Consider the following 18,027-nt stretch of genomic DNA (forward strand, 5'->3'; position numbering starts at 1 on the left):
AGCCCCTCTGGCACCTTGTTGAGGGAGGGAGGCAGGGAGGGAACGGGTCCAGATTCAATCCTTCCTGAAATGTGGTGTTTGCTGGCACTGCCAGTTCCCAGATCTTGATATTTCCATATTCTTGCACAGCCCAAGTCCAGCAATTTGCTGGCACAGAAAGCCACAATCAGGCAATTTCCTGATGCCAATACAGGCGCCCAGACCTGGTGTTTACTGCCACTGCCAGTGCTCAGATCTGGTATTTCCCTGTTCTGGCAGAGCCAAGTCCAGCAGTTTTCTGGCACAGAAAGCCAAATTCTGGCAATTTCCTGCTACCATCATTGGCAATGCCAAGATCTGGTGTTTGCTGGCACCACCAGTGCCCAGTTGCGGGAATTTCCCAGCTGGCACAGCCCGAGTCCAGTAATTTTCTGGCACAGAAAGCCAAAACCTTGCAAATACCTGGTGCTGGCCCCACCCAGAGCTGGTGTTTGCCGGCACTGCCAGTGCCCAGATCCAGCAGTTCCCCAGTGGCAGCACAGCCCAAGTCCAGCAGTTTGCTGGCACAGAAAGACAAAACCCAGTAATTTCCTGGAACCAGGACTGTCACTGCTCAGATCTGGAGTTTCCCAGAATCGCCAGTGCCCAGATCCAGAAATTTTGTGGTTCCGGTGCAGCCCAAGTCCAGCAATTTGCTGGCAAAGAAAGCCAAAACCAAGCAAATACCTGGTACCTACAGCAACCCAATCTTGTGTTTGCTGACACCACAAGTGCCCAGATCCAGAATTTTTCAGATGCCCGCACAGCATAATTCCAGCAATATGCTGGCACAGAAAGTTCACATTTGGCAATTTCCCGGTGCTGGCACATTCCCCACCCAGATCTGGTGTGCGCTGGCACTGCCGGTGCCCACATCTGGCAATTTCCCTCTTCTGGCACCGCCCATGTCCAGAATTTGCTGGTAAAGAAAGCTAAAACCTGGCAATTTCCCCTTGCCAGTACCGCCCAATCTGGGGTTTGCTGGCAGCAGGACCCCAGGAAAGAAGGAAGGAAAGAAGGAAGGCAAAGAAGAAGGCATCCAGATCCAGTCCTTCCTGGAGCCTGGAGCCTGAAATGGGCTGTTTGCTGGCACTGCCAGTGCCCAGATCTGGAAATTTCCCCATTCTGGCATAGCCCAAATGCAGCAATTTGCTGGCACAGAAATCCAAAAGCCATGGCAGCTTCCTGCTACTGGGTCTGGCACCACCCACATCTTGTGTTTCCTGCACCAGAACCCAGATTTGGAAATTTCCCGATGCCAGCAGAGCCCAAATCTGGCAGATTTCTGTCGCTGGCAACGACACCACCCAGATCTGGTGTTTGCTGGCAGTGCCAATGCCCAGATCTGAAAACTTCCTGGTGCTGGCACAGCCCAAGTCCAGTGATTTGCTGGCACAGAAAGACAAAATTTGGAAAGTTGCAGGTTCTGGCTCCAGCACCATCCAGATCTGGTGTTTGCTGGGACTGACAGTGCCCAGATTTGGAAATATCCTGGTGCCTTCACAGCCCAGGTCTAGCAATTTGGTTTTAGCTAGCTGGGGCAGAGAAGTTCCTTTGGACTGTGACTTTCCTTTTTCTTGGAACTGTTTAAACCTGCTCTGGACTGAAAACCCAGAAAAACACCGGCAGCTCACACCTGTGGCCCACCGAGCTCTGGGACACTGCATTCCAGCACCAAAGAGACTTAGAAGAGACCGAGTGAGCCAACTACAAGCCACAAAAAGGACTTTCTGAATTTGCCATCTCTTCAGCACTGTCAGAGGTTTCATTTAATATTATTCATTTTTCATCCTTGTGAATACTTTACTTGTTAAATAAACTGGGTTTTTTTCACTTTTCTTGAGGGAAGTCTTTTCCTGAACTAGTAGGGGGAGGGGCCGCTTGAACTTGCTTTCTAGATGGACCCTTTTGGAGGTTTCCTCCCAAAATTTGCCCTAAACCAGCACAAACAGTCACAATGAAAACTTCACCAGTGGCACAACTCCCCAGCCCACCAGGAAAAGAAAGGACATGTAAAGTTCTCCAAACATTTGTCCTGCTTTGCTGCAAAAGTCAGGCTGCACACATTGTGCAGTGTGGAAAGCCAAGAGAAGCTGCAGCTGGTGGCAAATCTTGTGACAGAAGCTCAACCTTGCTCTCCAGGAGAGGTTTGTGAGAAGAGCAGACAGGAGAAGATTCCTGGAATACTGAAACAGCTTTCCAGAAGTGAAATGAAAATGAAAGAAACAATCCAAGATGTTTTCCTCTATTTATTTCTATGCTCCCCTTTTCCATGTAATTCCAGATGCACCTCACCTCTAAGATCGGTGACTTAGTGATTTTTAGACACTCTAAAACACCATGAGCCACACACAGTTTTCCTTCCCCTGTTTTTACGGGAAAGCAACACTGGAAGCGTAAGTGCAGTGCTGGGGTCAGGTAGGAATCCTACACCAAGGGAAGGTGGCCCGACAGTGTTTGACCCTCATCCAGGCCAATGCAGAGCAGCAAGCGAGGGGATTGCTGTGCCAGTGTGCAGGAGTCAGGGCTCTGCATCTGGGCTCACCGCTGCAAAGTTCCCGTGTTTGGACAGACTCAGGGGCTGCCCCCGGGGCGCGCGGGGCTCGAACGTGGGGCTCGTGGGGCGAGAGGGGAACGGACACGGGGACGAACGGCCCCGGTGCTTCAGTTGCAGCGGCGGCAGCGGCGGCAGCAGCAGCGGCGGCAGCAGCAGCGGAAGCGGAAGCAAAAGCAGATAGACAAGAAAAATCTTTCTGTTTCTCTATTTCTTTCTCTTTCTTTCTCTTTCTCTCCCTTTCCCGCTGTCGGGCACCCTTCTCTCGGGGTCCCTTGCCCGGCGTCCCTCTCCTCTCCCTGCCTCCCTCTCCCCTGCCGGGCCGGGCCATGCCCCCGGCCCGCCCCCGGCCCCGGGCGGGGCTGCCCCGTGCCCGGCCCCGGCCGTCCCGCCGCGCTCTCGCCTCCGCCCGGCTCTGGCCGTACTGGCGGTGGCGCTGCTGGGCGGGCATCAGTTCCTGGTGCGCGGGCGGCATCGCCGCCCTTCGGCTCCGCCTGGCCCGAGCCCGGCCCCGGACCCGAGGCAGGGTCCAGTCCCGACCCCGGCCCCGACCCCGGCCCCGGCCCCGGCTCCTCCCGGGGCCCGCGGAGGACACAGGCGGCGCGGCCGCTCCCGCCGCCTCCGCTGCGGCTTCCCCGGCCCGAGCTCCGCCGCTCGGCAGCGCGGCCGCCGGCCCCGAGCCTCCCGTGCCGCGTTCCAAAGAGCGAACGCCTGGACATGGCCGGCCCGGGGCGGCTGAGGGGCGCTCGGGGGCCGTTGCTGGCCCCGGGCCGAGCGCTGACAGCCGCGTCCCGCCCGCAGGGAAGGCGCACCAGGCCCTGCAGGAGCGGCACCGGCGGGGTTCGCTGCTGGGGCGCGGGCCAGGCACAGCCATGGAGCACAGAGCCTCGAGAGTGCCCAAGCTGGCCTGCGTGGAGGAGGAGGAGGAAGAAGGCCCTGGAGCTATCCCAGCACGGGAGACTGAAGAGGTGGTGCCATTCCATCCACCGCAGGAGGGTGAGTGGCAGGGCTGGAACCTCCAGCCAACTTGGCCCCATGCCGTCCCATGCCATGCCATGCCATGCCATGCCATGCCATGCCATGCCATGCCATGCCATGCCATGCCATGCCATTCCCTGGGGAAATGCCCACGGACAGGACGGAAGAGGGGCCGGGCAGACACCCCGCAGTGGCCGTGCTCCATCCCCCTGGAGCATCCTGGGGCTCTCCCTGCCTGGGCAGCGCAGGGCTGGGCTGTGTTCTCCGGCCTCTCCCGCAGCCCCTCAGCTCTGGCTGCGCTCGCTCTTTGCCAGATGCAGCCCTGGAGCGCACACAAGAGCAGGAACGCACCCGAGGCCGCTTCCGAAGAACAGCGCAGGTACCTGCAGCCACCCCCAGCTGGGCTGGGCCTGCTGTCCCTGCTCAGCCCAGCCCTGTGTGTGGAGCACTCCATGCAATATCCCTGGCTTCTTGCCCTTCTACAGATGGTTGGCGACTTCATCAGGAGCATTCGTCAGGAAGAGAGCAGCACCATGGGCACTGGGCTCAGAGCTCACTCGGAGCTCCTCAATCATGAGACCAGTGCCGCCCTGCTGGATTTGCTCCTGGAGAAGGGGGCTGCCAGGCCAGAGCAAGTAAGCAGCCTGGGGCCAGGCTTCAGTTCCCCCATGAGTCCCGTGGCTTCCCCAGCCACGCCTGCTGGTCCCTGGGAGCCTTTGAGGCCATGGCAGTGCCCTGGCAAGGGAAGCATTCTCTGGGGACCCTGGGGACATTACTCCCTCTGGCAGCTTTCCAAGTCTCCCCGTGCCTTCTCCAGGTGCCTGCCACGGTGAGGTACATTCACCGATGGCTCAAGGCCAATGATTCTGCCGAGCACAGGCTGGACAAGGCCCTGCTGAATGTCACCAAAGCACACCCGGATGACACAGTCCTGACGCTGCTGCGTGTGGCCCCTTCCTGTGACAGGTATGGGGCCCACCTGCCCAGAGGGCTCAGGCCTCCCCAGCTCATCACCCTGTACCGCCTGTCCCAGGTGTCTGACCAACAGAGAGTTCCAGGGCCCTCTGGCTGCTGCCTTTCCCAGCCCTGGCACGTCAGCCCCCGAGCCTGCTGCCAATGTTCCCTTGCCGCCCCTCAGGGCTCTGTCCCCACAGGGCTGGGCTGCCTGGCTGCTGCTGGCGAGTGGCAATGGGCAGAGGCAGAGCTGGTGGTCAGCCCGGGCCCCTAGGGATGCCCAGGCCACGGTGCTGTGTCTGAGATCCCCCTGAGACAGAGCTCTAACCCCGCAGAGCTGCCATCTCCATGTGGAAGACCATCATGTGCTCGTCCAGGACTGCAGAGCCAGTGCAGCTGATACTCCTGGATGTGCTGGGGAGCTGGCCAGAGCGCAGCACGTGCACCTCCGATGGGGACAAAACGGGTGTCTTTGGCCTGGCTGTGAGTTTCTGCAAGTGGCCTTTGCTGGCCACAAGGCCGCCTCTCCAGCAGCTCTCCATCCTCCTTCCTCCACTGCATCTCCCTGCCTCAGGCGCTGGCCTGAAACCTGGCCCAGGGGCAGCTTCAGGCCCACCAGGGCCCGTGCTCGCCCTGCCAAGGTCTCTCCGGGCCTCTCCCTGCCATGCTCGGGCCCTGCCACACAGACACCTCGGCACTGAGCGCTGTCTCGGGGGGCTTTGTCCCTTGCAGGCAACCGTGGTGATGTGGAAGATCCTCCAGGAGCCCCCTGTCCCACGTGTAGTGGAGCCGTATTTTCCCCACCTTTTTGTGCATCTGCTCTTCCAAGTGTTCTTCAGCACAGAAGAGATGCCAGAGGAGGTTGAAACCTTCTGGAAGGGATGCCAGGAAGAGCACGGCCTTGCCACCAGCCCCAACAGGTGCTCCATGCCAGTCCTCCTGTCCCTGCCACATGGCCCGCAAAGGAGCCAGTGCTGCCAGTGTGACCTGGGCTTTGCTGTGCACACAGGTTTGCAGTGCAGACCCTGAAGTCCCTGCTCTGCCTTCTCCAGTGTGAGCACGTGGTGGTGTCAATGGAAGGCAAGCGTGGCTGGGACACGCTGCTCTGCATTGATACCCACCACTGTGCCGTGGCTCTGCTGGCCGGGTGAGACCCCCTTGTCCCCATTGCTCCCAGCATTTGCGCCCTGTGCCCGGGCTGTCCCACACAGTCCCCATGGGCCAAAGGGATGAGGGACAGCCAAGCAGGCTGGAAAAAGGCTGGGAAAGGAGGGTGCCCAGGAGTGGCCACATCTCAAAGGGCCCAGGTCCCCTGGCAGGGTGGTGGGGAAAGACAAGAACTGTGTGAGTCAGTGCTGGGAGAGGCTTCCCCCCTGGCTCAGGGTCTTAGTGCCATTTTCCACCTTCCAGGGAGATGTGCCATGCATCCAGGCCCTTGTGTATAAGGATCTTAGACTGCCTCCTTGAGATGCTCAGCAAAAAGAGGCCATACTGGGATTTCCTTGCTCTGGCATTCCTTGCAGAGGTGAGCCTGAAGGCCAGCATGACCTGGCTGAGCTGCCTCCCAGCTCTCTGCCCTCTCGTCGCCGCAGCCGCCTGGGACGGTGCCCGCGCCCTGTGCTGCTGCCTGGGCCCAGCCCTGTGCGGCTCCGGGCTCCTGCCGGCCGGCTCCCCCGTCACTGGCCTGTGCCTTTCAGGGCCTCGAGTGCCTGGACTTGAGGGAATGCAGGGACAGCATCATGGATGTCTTGCCAAGGCACCTGCGGAGGGAGCGCGCAGACACTGGCAGCCAGCATCTCAGGGACCATTCCCCGCTGGTGAGAAGGGGGCAGTGGCGGAAGCCGTGCAGGCAGCGTGGGGCTGGGCAACGCAGTTGCTTGGCCCTGCCTGGGCTTTGGGCACTGGGGCAGCTGCTCCCAGCTCTCGTCCCTCCCGCTTCAGCTGCCCGAGTGCTTCAGGACAGGCCTTTGGCCTCTGGGCCCTGCGGCAGCAGGGTGGCCTTTCACAAACTTGCCTTCCGCACAGGCTGAAAGAAGGCGGAGCCTGACTGAAAGGCTCATGGAGTTCCTGCTCTGGATGACCACCAGGATACTGGGCTATCTCTTCCTGGATGATGGTGCCAGGATACCCAGCCCCGTGGCCCTGGACCTGGCTAAGCTGTTCCTGCCACTCTTTGACAACGTAAGGCTCTGTGCCCCCAGCCACAGCCACTGGCTGCTGCCTGGACACTCGGTGCCCTGTGGAGATGCAGGCCTGCACCAAATGTGGGCCAGAATCAGCTGATGCTGAGCTCTTGCTGCCTTCCTGTTCTACAGGGCGATTGCCAGGTGCAGCAGCTCTCCATGATTCTCTTTCACACCTTGATGTCTGCTGTAGAAGAAGAAGGAAAAAAGCCCCTGATGACACAAGTGTGTCAGAGCCTGCTCCCACTCTTCTTCCATTGCCATGATGAGAATCTGCGTGTGGCACAGGTGAGGACTCATGGGCTGCTGCTGTCCCCCTGGCAGGGGGCTCGGCTGCCTCCTGCCCTGCGCCTGCTGGACTGCAGCCTCCTCCAGGCTGCGGCTCCTGTGCCCTGGGCTGTGGGGCCATCTCCACGTCTCTGCTGCTCTCCAGACTTCTCAGGGAACGCTGCTTTGTGCGGTCAAGTTCCTGAAAAGGAAGGATCTTGAAAAAACTGTGAAGAAAGAGAAACTCTCGAAGTTCACTGAGCTCCTGGTAAGGATGGCCTGCAAGCCCCAGCCTCAGGCTGGAGAAGGCCCCTGAGGGCGGTGCTCAGGGTGCGGGGCGGGCAGCTGTGTCCCCGCCCGCTGCTGCAGCCAGAGGCCGCACAGGCTCTGCTCCAGGCTCCCGTGGGCCTGAGCCGGGTGCCCATGGAGCCCCGGCCCGGCGGGGCTGTGGGCCGGCACCGCGGCTCCCCGGGCAGCAGCCGGCCCGCTGCCCCCTGCCCCCGGAACCCTTGGCCGGCGGCTGCTGGCCGCGCCTCAGGCCTGTGCGGGCAGGGGAGGCCGGGGCTGGGCGCAGGCAGCGCCCGGCCCAGAGGCTGAGCCCGCGCCAACCCTTCCCTCCTGCCGCTCTCTGCAGCTGGCAGAGGACAGGAGCCGAGCGGCCGAGCACGTGCGCCGGGCCCTGCGCTACCTGGAGAGCCCACAGAAGCCCCTGCGAGAGGCGGCCATCAGGTTCATGGGTGAGCCACGAGCCCGGGCTCCCTCCCCGGCCCGCCGCAGCTCGGCCCTGGCCCCGCCTGCTGCCCCGGCAGCGCCAGCCGGGCCCGGCGCCGTGGAGCCCCGCCTGGCCTGGGCATTGCTGCTGCCGCCCTCTGGCAGCCGTGCCCTGGGGCGGCAGCGTGCGCCAAGGGCCGGGCTGAGCCCTGCCGGGCCAGCAGCCCGTGTGGCCACAGCGCCGGCAGCGCCGCTGGCAGGGAGCTGTGCCGCTGGCGCCGTGACAGGCTCTGTGTTCACAGGCATGGCCGGGCGGCGCCTGAGGGGGCAGCAGCGAGAGCTGCAGCTGATCTGCAGAGGTGAGTGAGGGCAGCGGGCTGGCAGCGCGGGCTGCCGGGGGGAGAGCTGCAAGCCCTGCCCTGGCTGCGGAGGGCTCTGCTCCCGTGGCCAGAGCACACTGAGCTTTCAGGGCCACGTGGGCCATTGGTGGCCAGCAGCTTCGGCCTGATCCCCTTGCTCCCTGCTCCCTCCTGCCCATGGCAAGAGCCGGCTGCGATGGCCCTTGCAGGGGGCTCTCCTGGGCTCCCCGCAGATCCGGCTCTGACCGTGGCTCTGTTCCTCTTTCTTGCAGCCCTGGAACGCCGGACGAAGGACAGGAGCAGTGCCGTGTCAGCGCTGGCACTTGAAACACTGCATGTCCTCCGGGCAATACAGCGTGGGCGATATTCCACCATGCAGAGGCTGCAAGATCAGCTGCGCAGGGCATGGAGGACTCGGCCTCGCCTGTCGGGGCTCGGCTGCCTGCTCTGCCGGATGACTGAGGAGGAGAGCTGATCTGGGAGGCTTTCTTTGCTGGGGCAACCTGAGCCAGGGGTAATTTTCCTTTTCTTCAAGATTTTTCTTTTCTTCTTTTCCATTTTTTGTCTATATTGTAAGTAAATAAATTCTAGAGTATATTATAATTATATATATTATTATATACTATAGATTACTGTAAATACCTCAATTCTAGAATGTGTTATGATATACAGACTGCCAGGAGCTTTTCTTTGCTGCCCAGGGTGTGCAGGGCAAGAGGCAGGAAAGGGTGAAAAGGGTGCTTGTGCTCAGCAGCACAGCAGGCTGAGGGGTGGTGGGGCCCTGAAGGGGAAAGGGTGCTTGTGCTCATCCAGCTGCCCAGCGTGCAGTGGGCCAGGGGAAATGGCCAGAAGCCCCTTGGCCTGTGGTGGTTCTGCTGAAGCCTTTGTGGTGCCGCCAGAGCAGCTGGGCAGGGCCGGAGCTGCGGGGATCCCTGCCAGAGCGGTGCCTGGAGATGGCCACAAGCCCTGTGCCAGGCAGGAAGCGCCATCCGTGTCCTCCTGCCCGTGTGCTGCTGGCTGCCTTGCTGAGGGCTCCCAGGTGCCTCTGGATGGGGCTGCTCTGGAGCTGCTGCCAGGCAGCTTGGCCGGGCTGGGGCAGAGCCTGAGGGGCTGGGGCGCTGGCAAGCCCTGAGCAATTGGCTGTCAGAGGCCACAAGCAGCCCTTGTTTGCTTTGGGATCACCATGATTTTGGGGGAGGCAGTACAGGGGGGAAGAGAGAAAGAGTGGGCTTCCCTCAGCCATGGCTGGGTTTTTCCCCACCATGTAGGAGTTGGGCCTTCCTCAAGGCCCTGACAGAGATAAGAGTTTTTACTGTTTTTCTTGTTTTGCCTTTTTGTCTCTAATCTCTTTTCAATAATGTGTTGTTTATTTTTCCAGAGGAAGCGTTCGAGGTGGTCCAGTGTGGATGGGGAAGTGCTTGGGAGCAGCTGTGGCGTGGATGGGCCGTGCCCTTGGAGAAGGCTGAGGCCATGGTTTGGGAGCAGCTTTTCTTGCAGCCGTGGGTGGTGTGAGGTGGGTCCCTGTGTGCTTGGCAGGGTGGGATCAGAGCTTTTGGGAGATGGCAGCGAGCACAGGAGCATCCTGCTCTGGGCAGCTGCTGAGCGCTGGATGTGCCGTGGCTGGCTGCAGGCTGGGCACATGTCCTGCCCTCCTGCTCTGCTGCCAAAGGCAGCAGGGATGGGCAGCTCTGGGCACAGCTCTGGGCACAGCCAGCATGGCCTGGGCACCGCAGGCCTTGGCACAAGGGCACAGGAGCCCTCAGCTGACGGGTGGTTTCTGCTTTCTCTCCTTGCAGCCGGGCTCTGCGAGTGCTGAGGCTGCTCTGGGCTCTGCCAGGGCTCTGCTGGGCTCTGCCCTGGGCCCAGCTGGGATGGCTCTGCCCTCACATTGCTCTGACAGCTTTGCATCAGACGAGCCCGTTGCGAGCACAGCGCCTGAGCTTTCTGCTTTGGCAGGTGAGTGAGACTCTGCTGCAGGCCCAGAGATTGCAGCTGGGGACACACATCCAACTGGCAAGGACCCAAACTCTCCACAGTCCCAGCTGAATGCCTGGATCTGCCCAGGGTGTTTTGTCTGTCCCATTCTTTCTTCTTGACTGGCTGGAATTGTGCAATTGCACTTTCTTCTTCCTCTAGAAGTGCCACGAGTGGGCCAAAGCTGGCGAGTGGGCCGTGCTCCTGAGGCCGTGCAGTCTGGAGCTGATGGATGGAGAATTGCCCTTCTGCACTGCCAAACCAGAGCAAAAAGCTCTCAGTGGGACTTTGTGACTCTAAGAAATCCCTGGCAGTTTCAAAGGGAATGTGCAGCTCATTCCCAGGCTGAGAAGGAAGGTCATCTTCTCAAGGATTTGGGCTTTGACAGAGTTTAGATTCCCAATCCTGCTTGGAGCTGGCAGGGCACAAAGCAATTTCTTCTTCCTTCACACCAATTTCACCACAATTCAAAATTACAGTATTGGAAACAAACCCCAAAATCTTTTTTAAAAAGGTTACTGAGGTCAGTAAGATGGATCCATGCCATTACCACATTTACAAAATAAATACCTGAGTTCTCTTTTTAAGAAAGATCAGTTACCTCTTAATCCAAAGTTATGCACTATTTTTCTTTACACACTTGGGTTTTGTTTTTATCTTTCACATTCTCTTCTGTGTTTTTATTAAATTCTTTGTCTTTCTTTTTTTTTTTTAACAGAAAACATGTCCTACAAAAGGAATGTCCTTTGCTCCTGGTTCCCGTGTGGAGCAGCTCCCTTCCTGCTGGCTGAGCTGCTCAGGCAGAGCCCGGCAGCTCCTGGCCCTGCAGGGCTGAGGCTTTTCCCGTTACTGGGCACAGACTGATGGAGCAGCACTGCTGAACACGGGCACACAGAGGGACCAGCAGCAGCTGCCTTTGGCCACCTGAGGCTCCGAGGCCCAAACTCTGAGCAGCCAGGGCTGGAAGAGACTGGCAGGATCTGATCCCTGACTCTGGGCCAGGGCTGCACAAATGACCCCACAGCAGCAGCAGCAGCAGCAGATGGAGCTGACTTTCAGCACAGCCCCTGCCCCTGTTCCCTCCCGTGTGCAGCGGTGTCACAGCAGCCTGAGGCACCTGGGAGCCCCCAGTGCCAGCAGGGACTTGAGATGGCAGCCCTGGGCTCCTGGAGGCTGTGCAAGGAACGGAGCTGGGCACTCCCTGTCCATGGGGAGCTTGCAGATGGAAAAGGCTGCTGTGCCCAGGCAGCTCCAAGGGCACAGAAAGGAGGGTCTGGAGCACTGGATCTGTGCCAGTGCCACAGTCCTGGGCAGCAGCCAGCGGGCCCTGGGGGAACAGAGGGCACAGCAAGAGGGACAGAAGCAGGCAAGGTCAGAGACTGGGAAGAGCCAGGCCCGGGAGCAGGAACAGCTGCTCCATTGCACTCTTGGAGAAAGCTCTTGGCTGGTTCCAAGTGCTGAAAGGCGTGAAGGGCAGAGAGGAGGCCACAGCAAACAATGCTCCTGTTTGCACAGCCTCCCCTCTGTGTGTCCCAGAAGGAATTGGATGGACTGTGTTCTTCTCTCCGAGTCGTCTCGTTCAGCATGAGCAGCTCAGCACCAGGAGCTGAAGGAGCTGAAGCCTCAGGCCACAGGAGCTGGGCAAGAGGGAACTTTTGGAGCAAAGTAATGCTGCTAAAATAGCCTCAGCTGAATGCAGTGGATAGAATCATGGAATCACAGAATCCTTTCTGTTGGAAAAGCCCTCTGAGCTCACCCAGTGCAGCCGCTCACCCAGCAGTGCCAAGCCCAGCACTAAAGCACGTCCCTGAAGTGCCAAGGCCTGGACAGCAGCCCTGAGTGAGGCCTGGACAGCAGGCCCTGAGCCAAAGGTGGCCTCTGGAGGAACCTTCCAAGCAAAGGTTATCTTTGTATCTGCTCCCTAATGAAATATGCATGGTCATTAGCACTGTGATAGATGCAGCCACTCCTTAGTGAAACATGTATTGACCTTTGTGTATTTAGAAGCCAGACAAGGCCATGAAATCTGACATCTGGCCTTGTTTGGGGCTGTATGGTCAAAGTCAGCTCCCTTGGTTCCTCCTTGAGCCCTGGCCAGGCTTTGGGAGGGGCCCAAGAGGAGGATGAAACCAGATGTTGCCACACTAGCAGTGCTGTCAGTTTGTTCATGCAGCACTGTCAGAGCTGGGCCCTCTCCCAGCGGGCTTGGAGCCTCAGCTGGGGCTGGAGGCACCTGCAGGAATTGCCAGTGCCCAGGAGTGGCTCTGCAGCCCTTGGCTGTGACAGCTTCCCCAGCTGCTGTGTGCATCTGGGGGATGGGAAAGGCTGAGGGTAAATGCTGCTGGATCTTTCTTAATCACTGCAGGCAATCTTTGGTGGGGATGATTGGGTGCATTGCTGAGCTGCTCCTTTTGTGATTCTTTGCTGCTCTGAACTGCAGGAAATGACACTGATTCCTTCAGTTGGAGTCTGTGTCTTTGGTGCTGACTTTGCCCACTGGTGAAACAAAACTGGCACAGTCTGGCCAGATCCCAACAAAATGTCACTTGTTCAATATAAATGTGAGGAATCAGTGCCATCAGAAATTCCCAGATGGGAAGCCCTTCCCTGGAGTTCCCTGGCTCTGGAGTGGGCTGAGGTCGGAGCCCCGTGGGAGCACTGGGGCAGTCAGGTAAAAGAAGCTGCAGCCCTGGATGGCTTCAAATGCATCCAAAAGTTGCATATGGAAAAGGAAAAGACCTTGTGGGTTTGGGCAGACAAAGATGAATTTGTTGAGAGTACATAGGAAACAGTACCTTCAGAAGGAACAATTATTGTTGGAATGCTCCCACATGAAGCAACAGAAGAAGGTTTTTTTCTTGAGCTCAGATGCATTTGTGCAAGTGAAATATTGATATATTGTATCATTATACACGTATTTATAGTATAAGACATTAATATATATATATTTATATATGTATTTATATATTTTTAATATGTATCTATATTTCAATATGTCTATATCAATATCTACATAAAAAATAGGAATAATATGAAATAGTGCTGACATTACTAATTTGGTAGCTTTGGCTGCTCAGGGATGTAACTCTAAATACCCTACAGAACAGGATTGGCCAGGACCCTAATGTCAGTGGTCAACATTGTGAGATTGTATACAATGAAAAAAGGAGGAAGGGAGGAAATTGGCGATTTTTACAGGGTGTGCTGATACTGTGATGCAGAATGCTTTGTCTGTTCCTGTGAAAAATACAGTGATTAAGCCTGCAGGGTTTTTCATGTACCAGACTATCCACAAGCTGCAGGATTGGTTGCACGGGTGAAGGGGTTGTTAAAAGAGCAGTTGAACAAATGAGGAGATGGGAACCTTTTCCCATGGAGAACCCATCTCCCAGATGTGCCCCATGCCCTCAACAATGGCCCACTGGGGAAATGGAAACCCCCTGGCTGTGCACGGCTGCCCCCAGTTTGCAAATCCAACCATGGGCAGTGAGACTTGGGCTGCCTGGGAAATTGTTCTGGCTGTGATGGCCCCTGGCAGGGCCAGCCCAGAGGCTGCAGGGCTGGGCCTTCATGCATTGGAATTAATTAGGATAAATTCAAAGCAAATGAGAGCTATCAATTCTGCAACAGGAATTCAGATTCCTCCAGGACACTTTGCTTTGGTAACTGCTTCCTTGGAGCTTGGCCTTGCAAAGTGTTCCTGTCACGGCAGGAGGAATTGATGCAGAATATCCAGGAGAAATTACAGTAATTCTGTTAAACAATAGTGAACAAGATTGGATTATTCAACCCCATGACAGGGTAGCACAATTATCAATATTGCAATTTTAAGAACGATTGTGAAAAAAGGAGATCCAGCTCCAGTCACCACCGTTTGTGGAGATAAAGGGTTTGGATCCAGCAGCCCTAATAATGGAGCCAGAGTGTGGGTCCGGAGGCCAAATGGCCCTCCCGAGGCAGCTGAAGGAGCAGCTCCTGGGAAAGACAACTGAGTCCTGAAACCTGGGCAGGAACAATGGGGATGTGTCCCTGCAGCCAAGGATTGTGTGTGAGAACAAGTAGATCTGACAGGATATTGTTTTACACATCCTGCCAGACCAGATCTGCCTGTTTGCCCCAAGGGCCCCTTTGGGAAATGCTCTGATCCACGGGGCTCCATGTGAAGGCTGCTGTGACACCGAGGGACTTGCACAGGAATTGCATCCAGGAGCCCGGGTGCCCCTCAGGGACTGGGACCCAGCCCCTTCCAGCCAGAGGGGAAAGGGCCCCCCCAAGCCTTGTTGGCCACAGACAACATGGTAAAGCTGAACAGCAAAGGGCCTGGGGGCATTATTCTGGAATTAAAAAGGTGCCAGCTCCATGGACCACAGAATTCTTGTTCCTAATGTGAATGAGACTGAGAAAAAAGAATGAAGAACGGTGTCACTAAAGTACTACTGATGTCTGTAAGGTGTACCTTGATAGTCAGCCAGAATCTTTGTCTGCCACAAACACCTCTAGTGTTTCACCAAGGGGTTAGTCATCAAAATGTAATGATGAGTTATGAAAATGTAAAGATCAGGGTAGGCAAAGTGCTGCATGTCACCAATTGCTGGGTGTGTTCTCAGCTGGAGTTGGCAGGAATGGGGCTCCCTTGGAGGGCCCACCCTGTGGGGTGGCCAGAACTCTGTCCATGGGCTCTGACTCGTCACTGTCAGGGAAGGGACAGTTAAAGAGAACACAGGAATACAATGATCACTTGGACAGGATTCCCTAAGATTTGCCTTCAGGAGAAACCAAAGCCTGTTCTAGTTCCAGAGGCCACAGTGTGAGAGGATTTCTGTGCTTTTGCATCACTGCCAATGTCAGTAGAACTTGGGCTGCTGGAGCTGCTCGGTGTCAGTGTCACACCACTCTTGGCTGCAGGGTCACCATTTTGGGTCCTTCAGCAACAACCACAAGGAAGAGTTGGGGCCCAGAGAACATTTTCCCCCCAAGGAATGCCTTGGCCTTCAGCAAGCAAAAGATTCTGGTTCATCCTGTGGCCCATGTGTGCTGCCCCATCGTGTGGAGTTGACAGGAATAAGCTGAATGGATGATTAGGAGAAGTAGCAAATGATGCTGTTAAAATGTCCAATAGCACATCCTGTGAGCTCCAACAAACACAACTGGGGACTCCACAGAACCCCATGGCCTTGGATGATCTGCCTGCTGGCCAAGGAGGAGCCTGGGCTCTCATGGGACAGGAATGTTGCACTGCTCTCAGGGATGGGTTTGAAGGCCAGCAGTCAGCAATCACCTTGACACAAAGAGCAGTAGAAGAGTGGCAGAAAGAAGAAAATTCTTCTTGCTGGGATTGGCTTCATGGCTGCCAAAGTGGAGGCTGCTGTGACATGCATTTGTGGCAGTGCCTGTCATCATTGCAGCGTGTGCACTTGGTGTGCACTCTGACATTCCATGTTAGAGTTGTTGTGATGCTTTGTGCTGGGAAGTGGAGTATTGGGACTTGTCTTAAAAGAGGCAGTCTCTAGAAAAGAGAGGCATTTGATAAATAACAGAGAATACCAGCAACTATTTAGGCATGTTTCAAAAGGAACGTGAATAGCTCAGAGTAATGCAATTAAACAGCACTTAATTGAAGCACAAGAGGAGATGCCTTTATGCCTAATGTCTCAATCTAAACTGTGTTATTGAAAGAATGGTTAGGAAGGTTGTAGTTCATTGTAGGTCCCAGGACTGATCAAAGTCCCAAGGCCTGAACAGGCCCTGAGGCAAAGTTCACCTCTAGAGGAACCTTCCAACCAAATGTTGTATTTGTATCCACTCCTTAAGGAAGCATTATTAACAACATGATCAGTGCATGTGTTCCTTGATAAAACATGGATTTATCTTTCTGTATTGAGAAACCAGCCCCGGCCCCATCTGGCCTTGTTTGGGGCTGAAGGATCAAAGTCAACTCCCTTGGTTCCTCCTTGAGCCCTGGCCAGGCTTTGGGAGGAACCAATGAGGAGAATGAAACCAGATGTTGCCACAGTAGCAGTGATGTCAGCTTGTTTGTTTAACAGTGGAAAAGCTGTGTCCTCTCCCAGCGGGCCTGGAGCCTCCTTGCCTGCAGAGGTGGCGGCACCTGCAGGAATTCCCAGTGTCTGGGAGTGGCTCTGCAGTCCTTGGCTTCCCCAGCTGATGTGTGGGTCTGGGTGATGGTAAAATCTGAGGGGAACTGCTGACGGATCTTTCTTTAATCACTGCAGGCAATCTTTGGTAGTCATGACTGGATGGATTGCTGAGCTTCTTTTGTAATTCTTTCCTAATGATGATGTGCTTTGCTGAGCTTATCCTTTTGTAATTCTTTGCAGCTGTGCATGATATAAATGACACAATTCCTTAAGTTGGTGTCTGTGTCTTTGGTAGTGACCCTGCCCACTGGTGAAACAGGGCCCCCTCTTGCCTAAGTGTTACCTGGGAAGGCAAAAGCCCTCGCTCCAAAATTCCCCCCTTCCTCCTTGTTCCCCCCCTTCATACCCTGAGCATGATGTCCTGTGGTCTGGGCTGTGCCCGGGGTCAGTTGGGGTCACCTGTCCTGGCTGTGTCCCCTGCCAAGCTCCCCCGCAGCCCCAGCCCCTCCCCAGCGTGGCTGGACGAGGGGCAGGACAGGCCTTGGCTGTGCTGCAGCTCAGCAAGAACAAAACCATCTCTGCGTGCTCAGCGCTGTGCTCAGCACCCGGCCCAGCAGTGTCTCAGTGCCAGGGGCTGTGCCCTCAGTGCCTGCCAGGGCTTTCCATGGCAACTGCCAGGCCAGGCGACCCAGGTGTCCCCCCAGTGACGGTTGCCATGGAAACAGTGCCCAGCCCTGCCCCTTTCTGTCTGGCTGACCTGGCCTTTGGCCCTGGCAGTGCCCTTGGCTGCTGGTTCCTGGTGCCCGAGCGGCCAGCGTGGCACAGGGCAGGTGGCCATGGCACAGCCCCCAGCAAGGGATCCCCTCTGGCTCTGGGCACTGACAGCAGCCCTGAGCAAGGGGCCCAGGGCAGCTTTCCATGGCCACCAACCATCACAACGGGTGCGGGCATTGGTTGCCATGGCACCTGGTGGCACCAACGAGTGTCACTGCAATTGTACCTGGAACAGCCCTGGCACTGCTTTGTCCTGAGGGTTGCCATGGCAGCTGAGGGCAGCAACAGCTGGGGCTCTGCAAGGGCCCTGGGGCAGACGGGAAGGAGCAGCAGACCCGGGGCTCATCCATCCCCAGTGCGCTGCACAGCCCAGGGCAGCGTCCCAGAGCCTCCTCATGCAGCTGCCAACAACATCCCCCCTCTGCAGCCCTGGCCTCTCCCCCAGCTCACACCCGTGCCCCATCCTTGCAGGCACAGACATGGCAGCACTGCCTCAGCAGCCCCTGCTTGCATTGCCCACAGCAGGGGGAGCACCCCCATGCTGTTGCTGTGGGGACATGAACCTGAGGGAGCACAAATGCCATCAGCCCTGGGGCCAGCAAGGGCTGGGGGACACCAGGGAAACAACTCAGCTTTGTCCTGGCCTCTGCAGTCAGCCAGAAAGTTTGTTCCCATCAGCTGGGAGTTTCCTGTGCCACTGCAGACGCTGTTGCTCAGAGCCAGGGCTGCCTGGCAGCCACCCCCAAACTGCCCTGAGCATTTCCTTGGCTTCACCTTTGCTTTCTTTCCTCTTCCTGATACAAATGTCTTCCCATTGCCCACCCCCGTTCCCTCCCCTGCAAACAGCCCATCCCTGGTTGCCCTTTCCTCTCTGGCCCCACTGCCCATTGCAGTTCCTGACTTGGCCCCATGGGAACGTCCCTTGGGCAGCAGGATCATCCTACAAGTGCTGCAGGAATTGTCTGCAGGCTCCTGCAGTGCCTGCTGCTGCTCCCTTGCCAGAGGCAGCCCAGGCCAGGGGGGCACATCTGGGCTGCTGTGTCTGCCTCTGGGGCTCCCTGTTCTGGGCAGTGAGAGGAGCTGCAGAGGCTCTGCACGACTGACAGGATGGGCTTTGGGGCTGCCAGGAGAAGCTGAGGGACCTGGGCTGCTGGAGCTCC

Source organism: Agelaius tricolor, unplaced genomic scaffold (genome assembly GCF_023055355.1).
Source record: "Agelaius tricolor isolate 1412-34295 unplaced genomic scaffold, bAgeTri1.0.p SCAF_48, whole genome shotgun sequence".
Taxonomy (NCBI): domain Eukaryota; kingdom Metazoa; phylum Chordata; class Aves; order Passeriformes; family Icteridae; genus Agelaius; species Agelaius tricolor.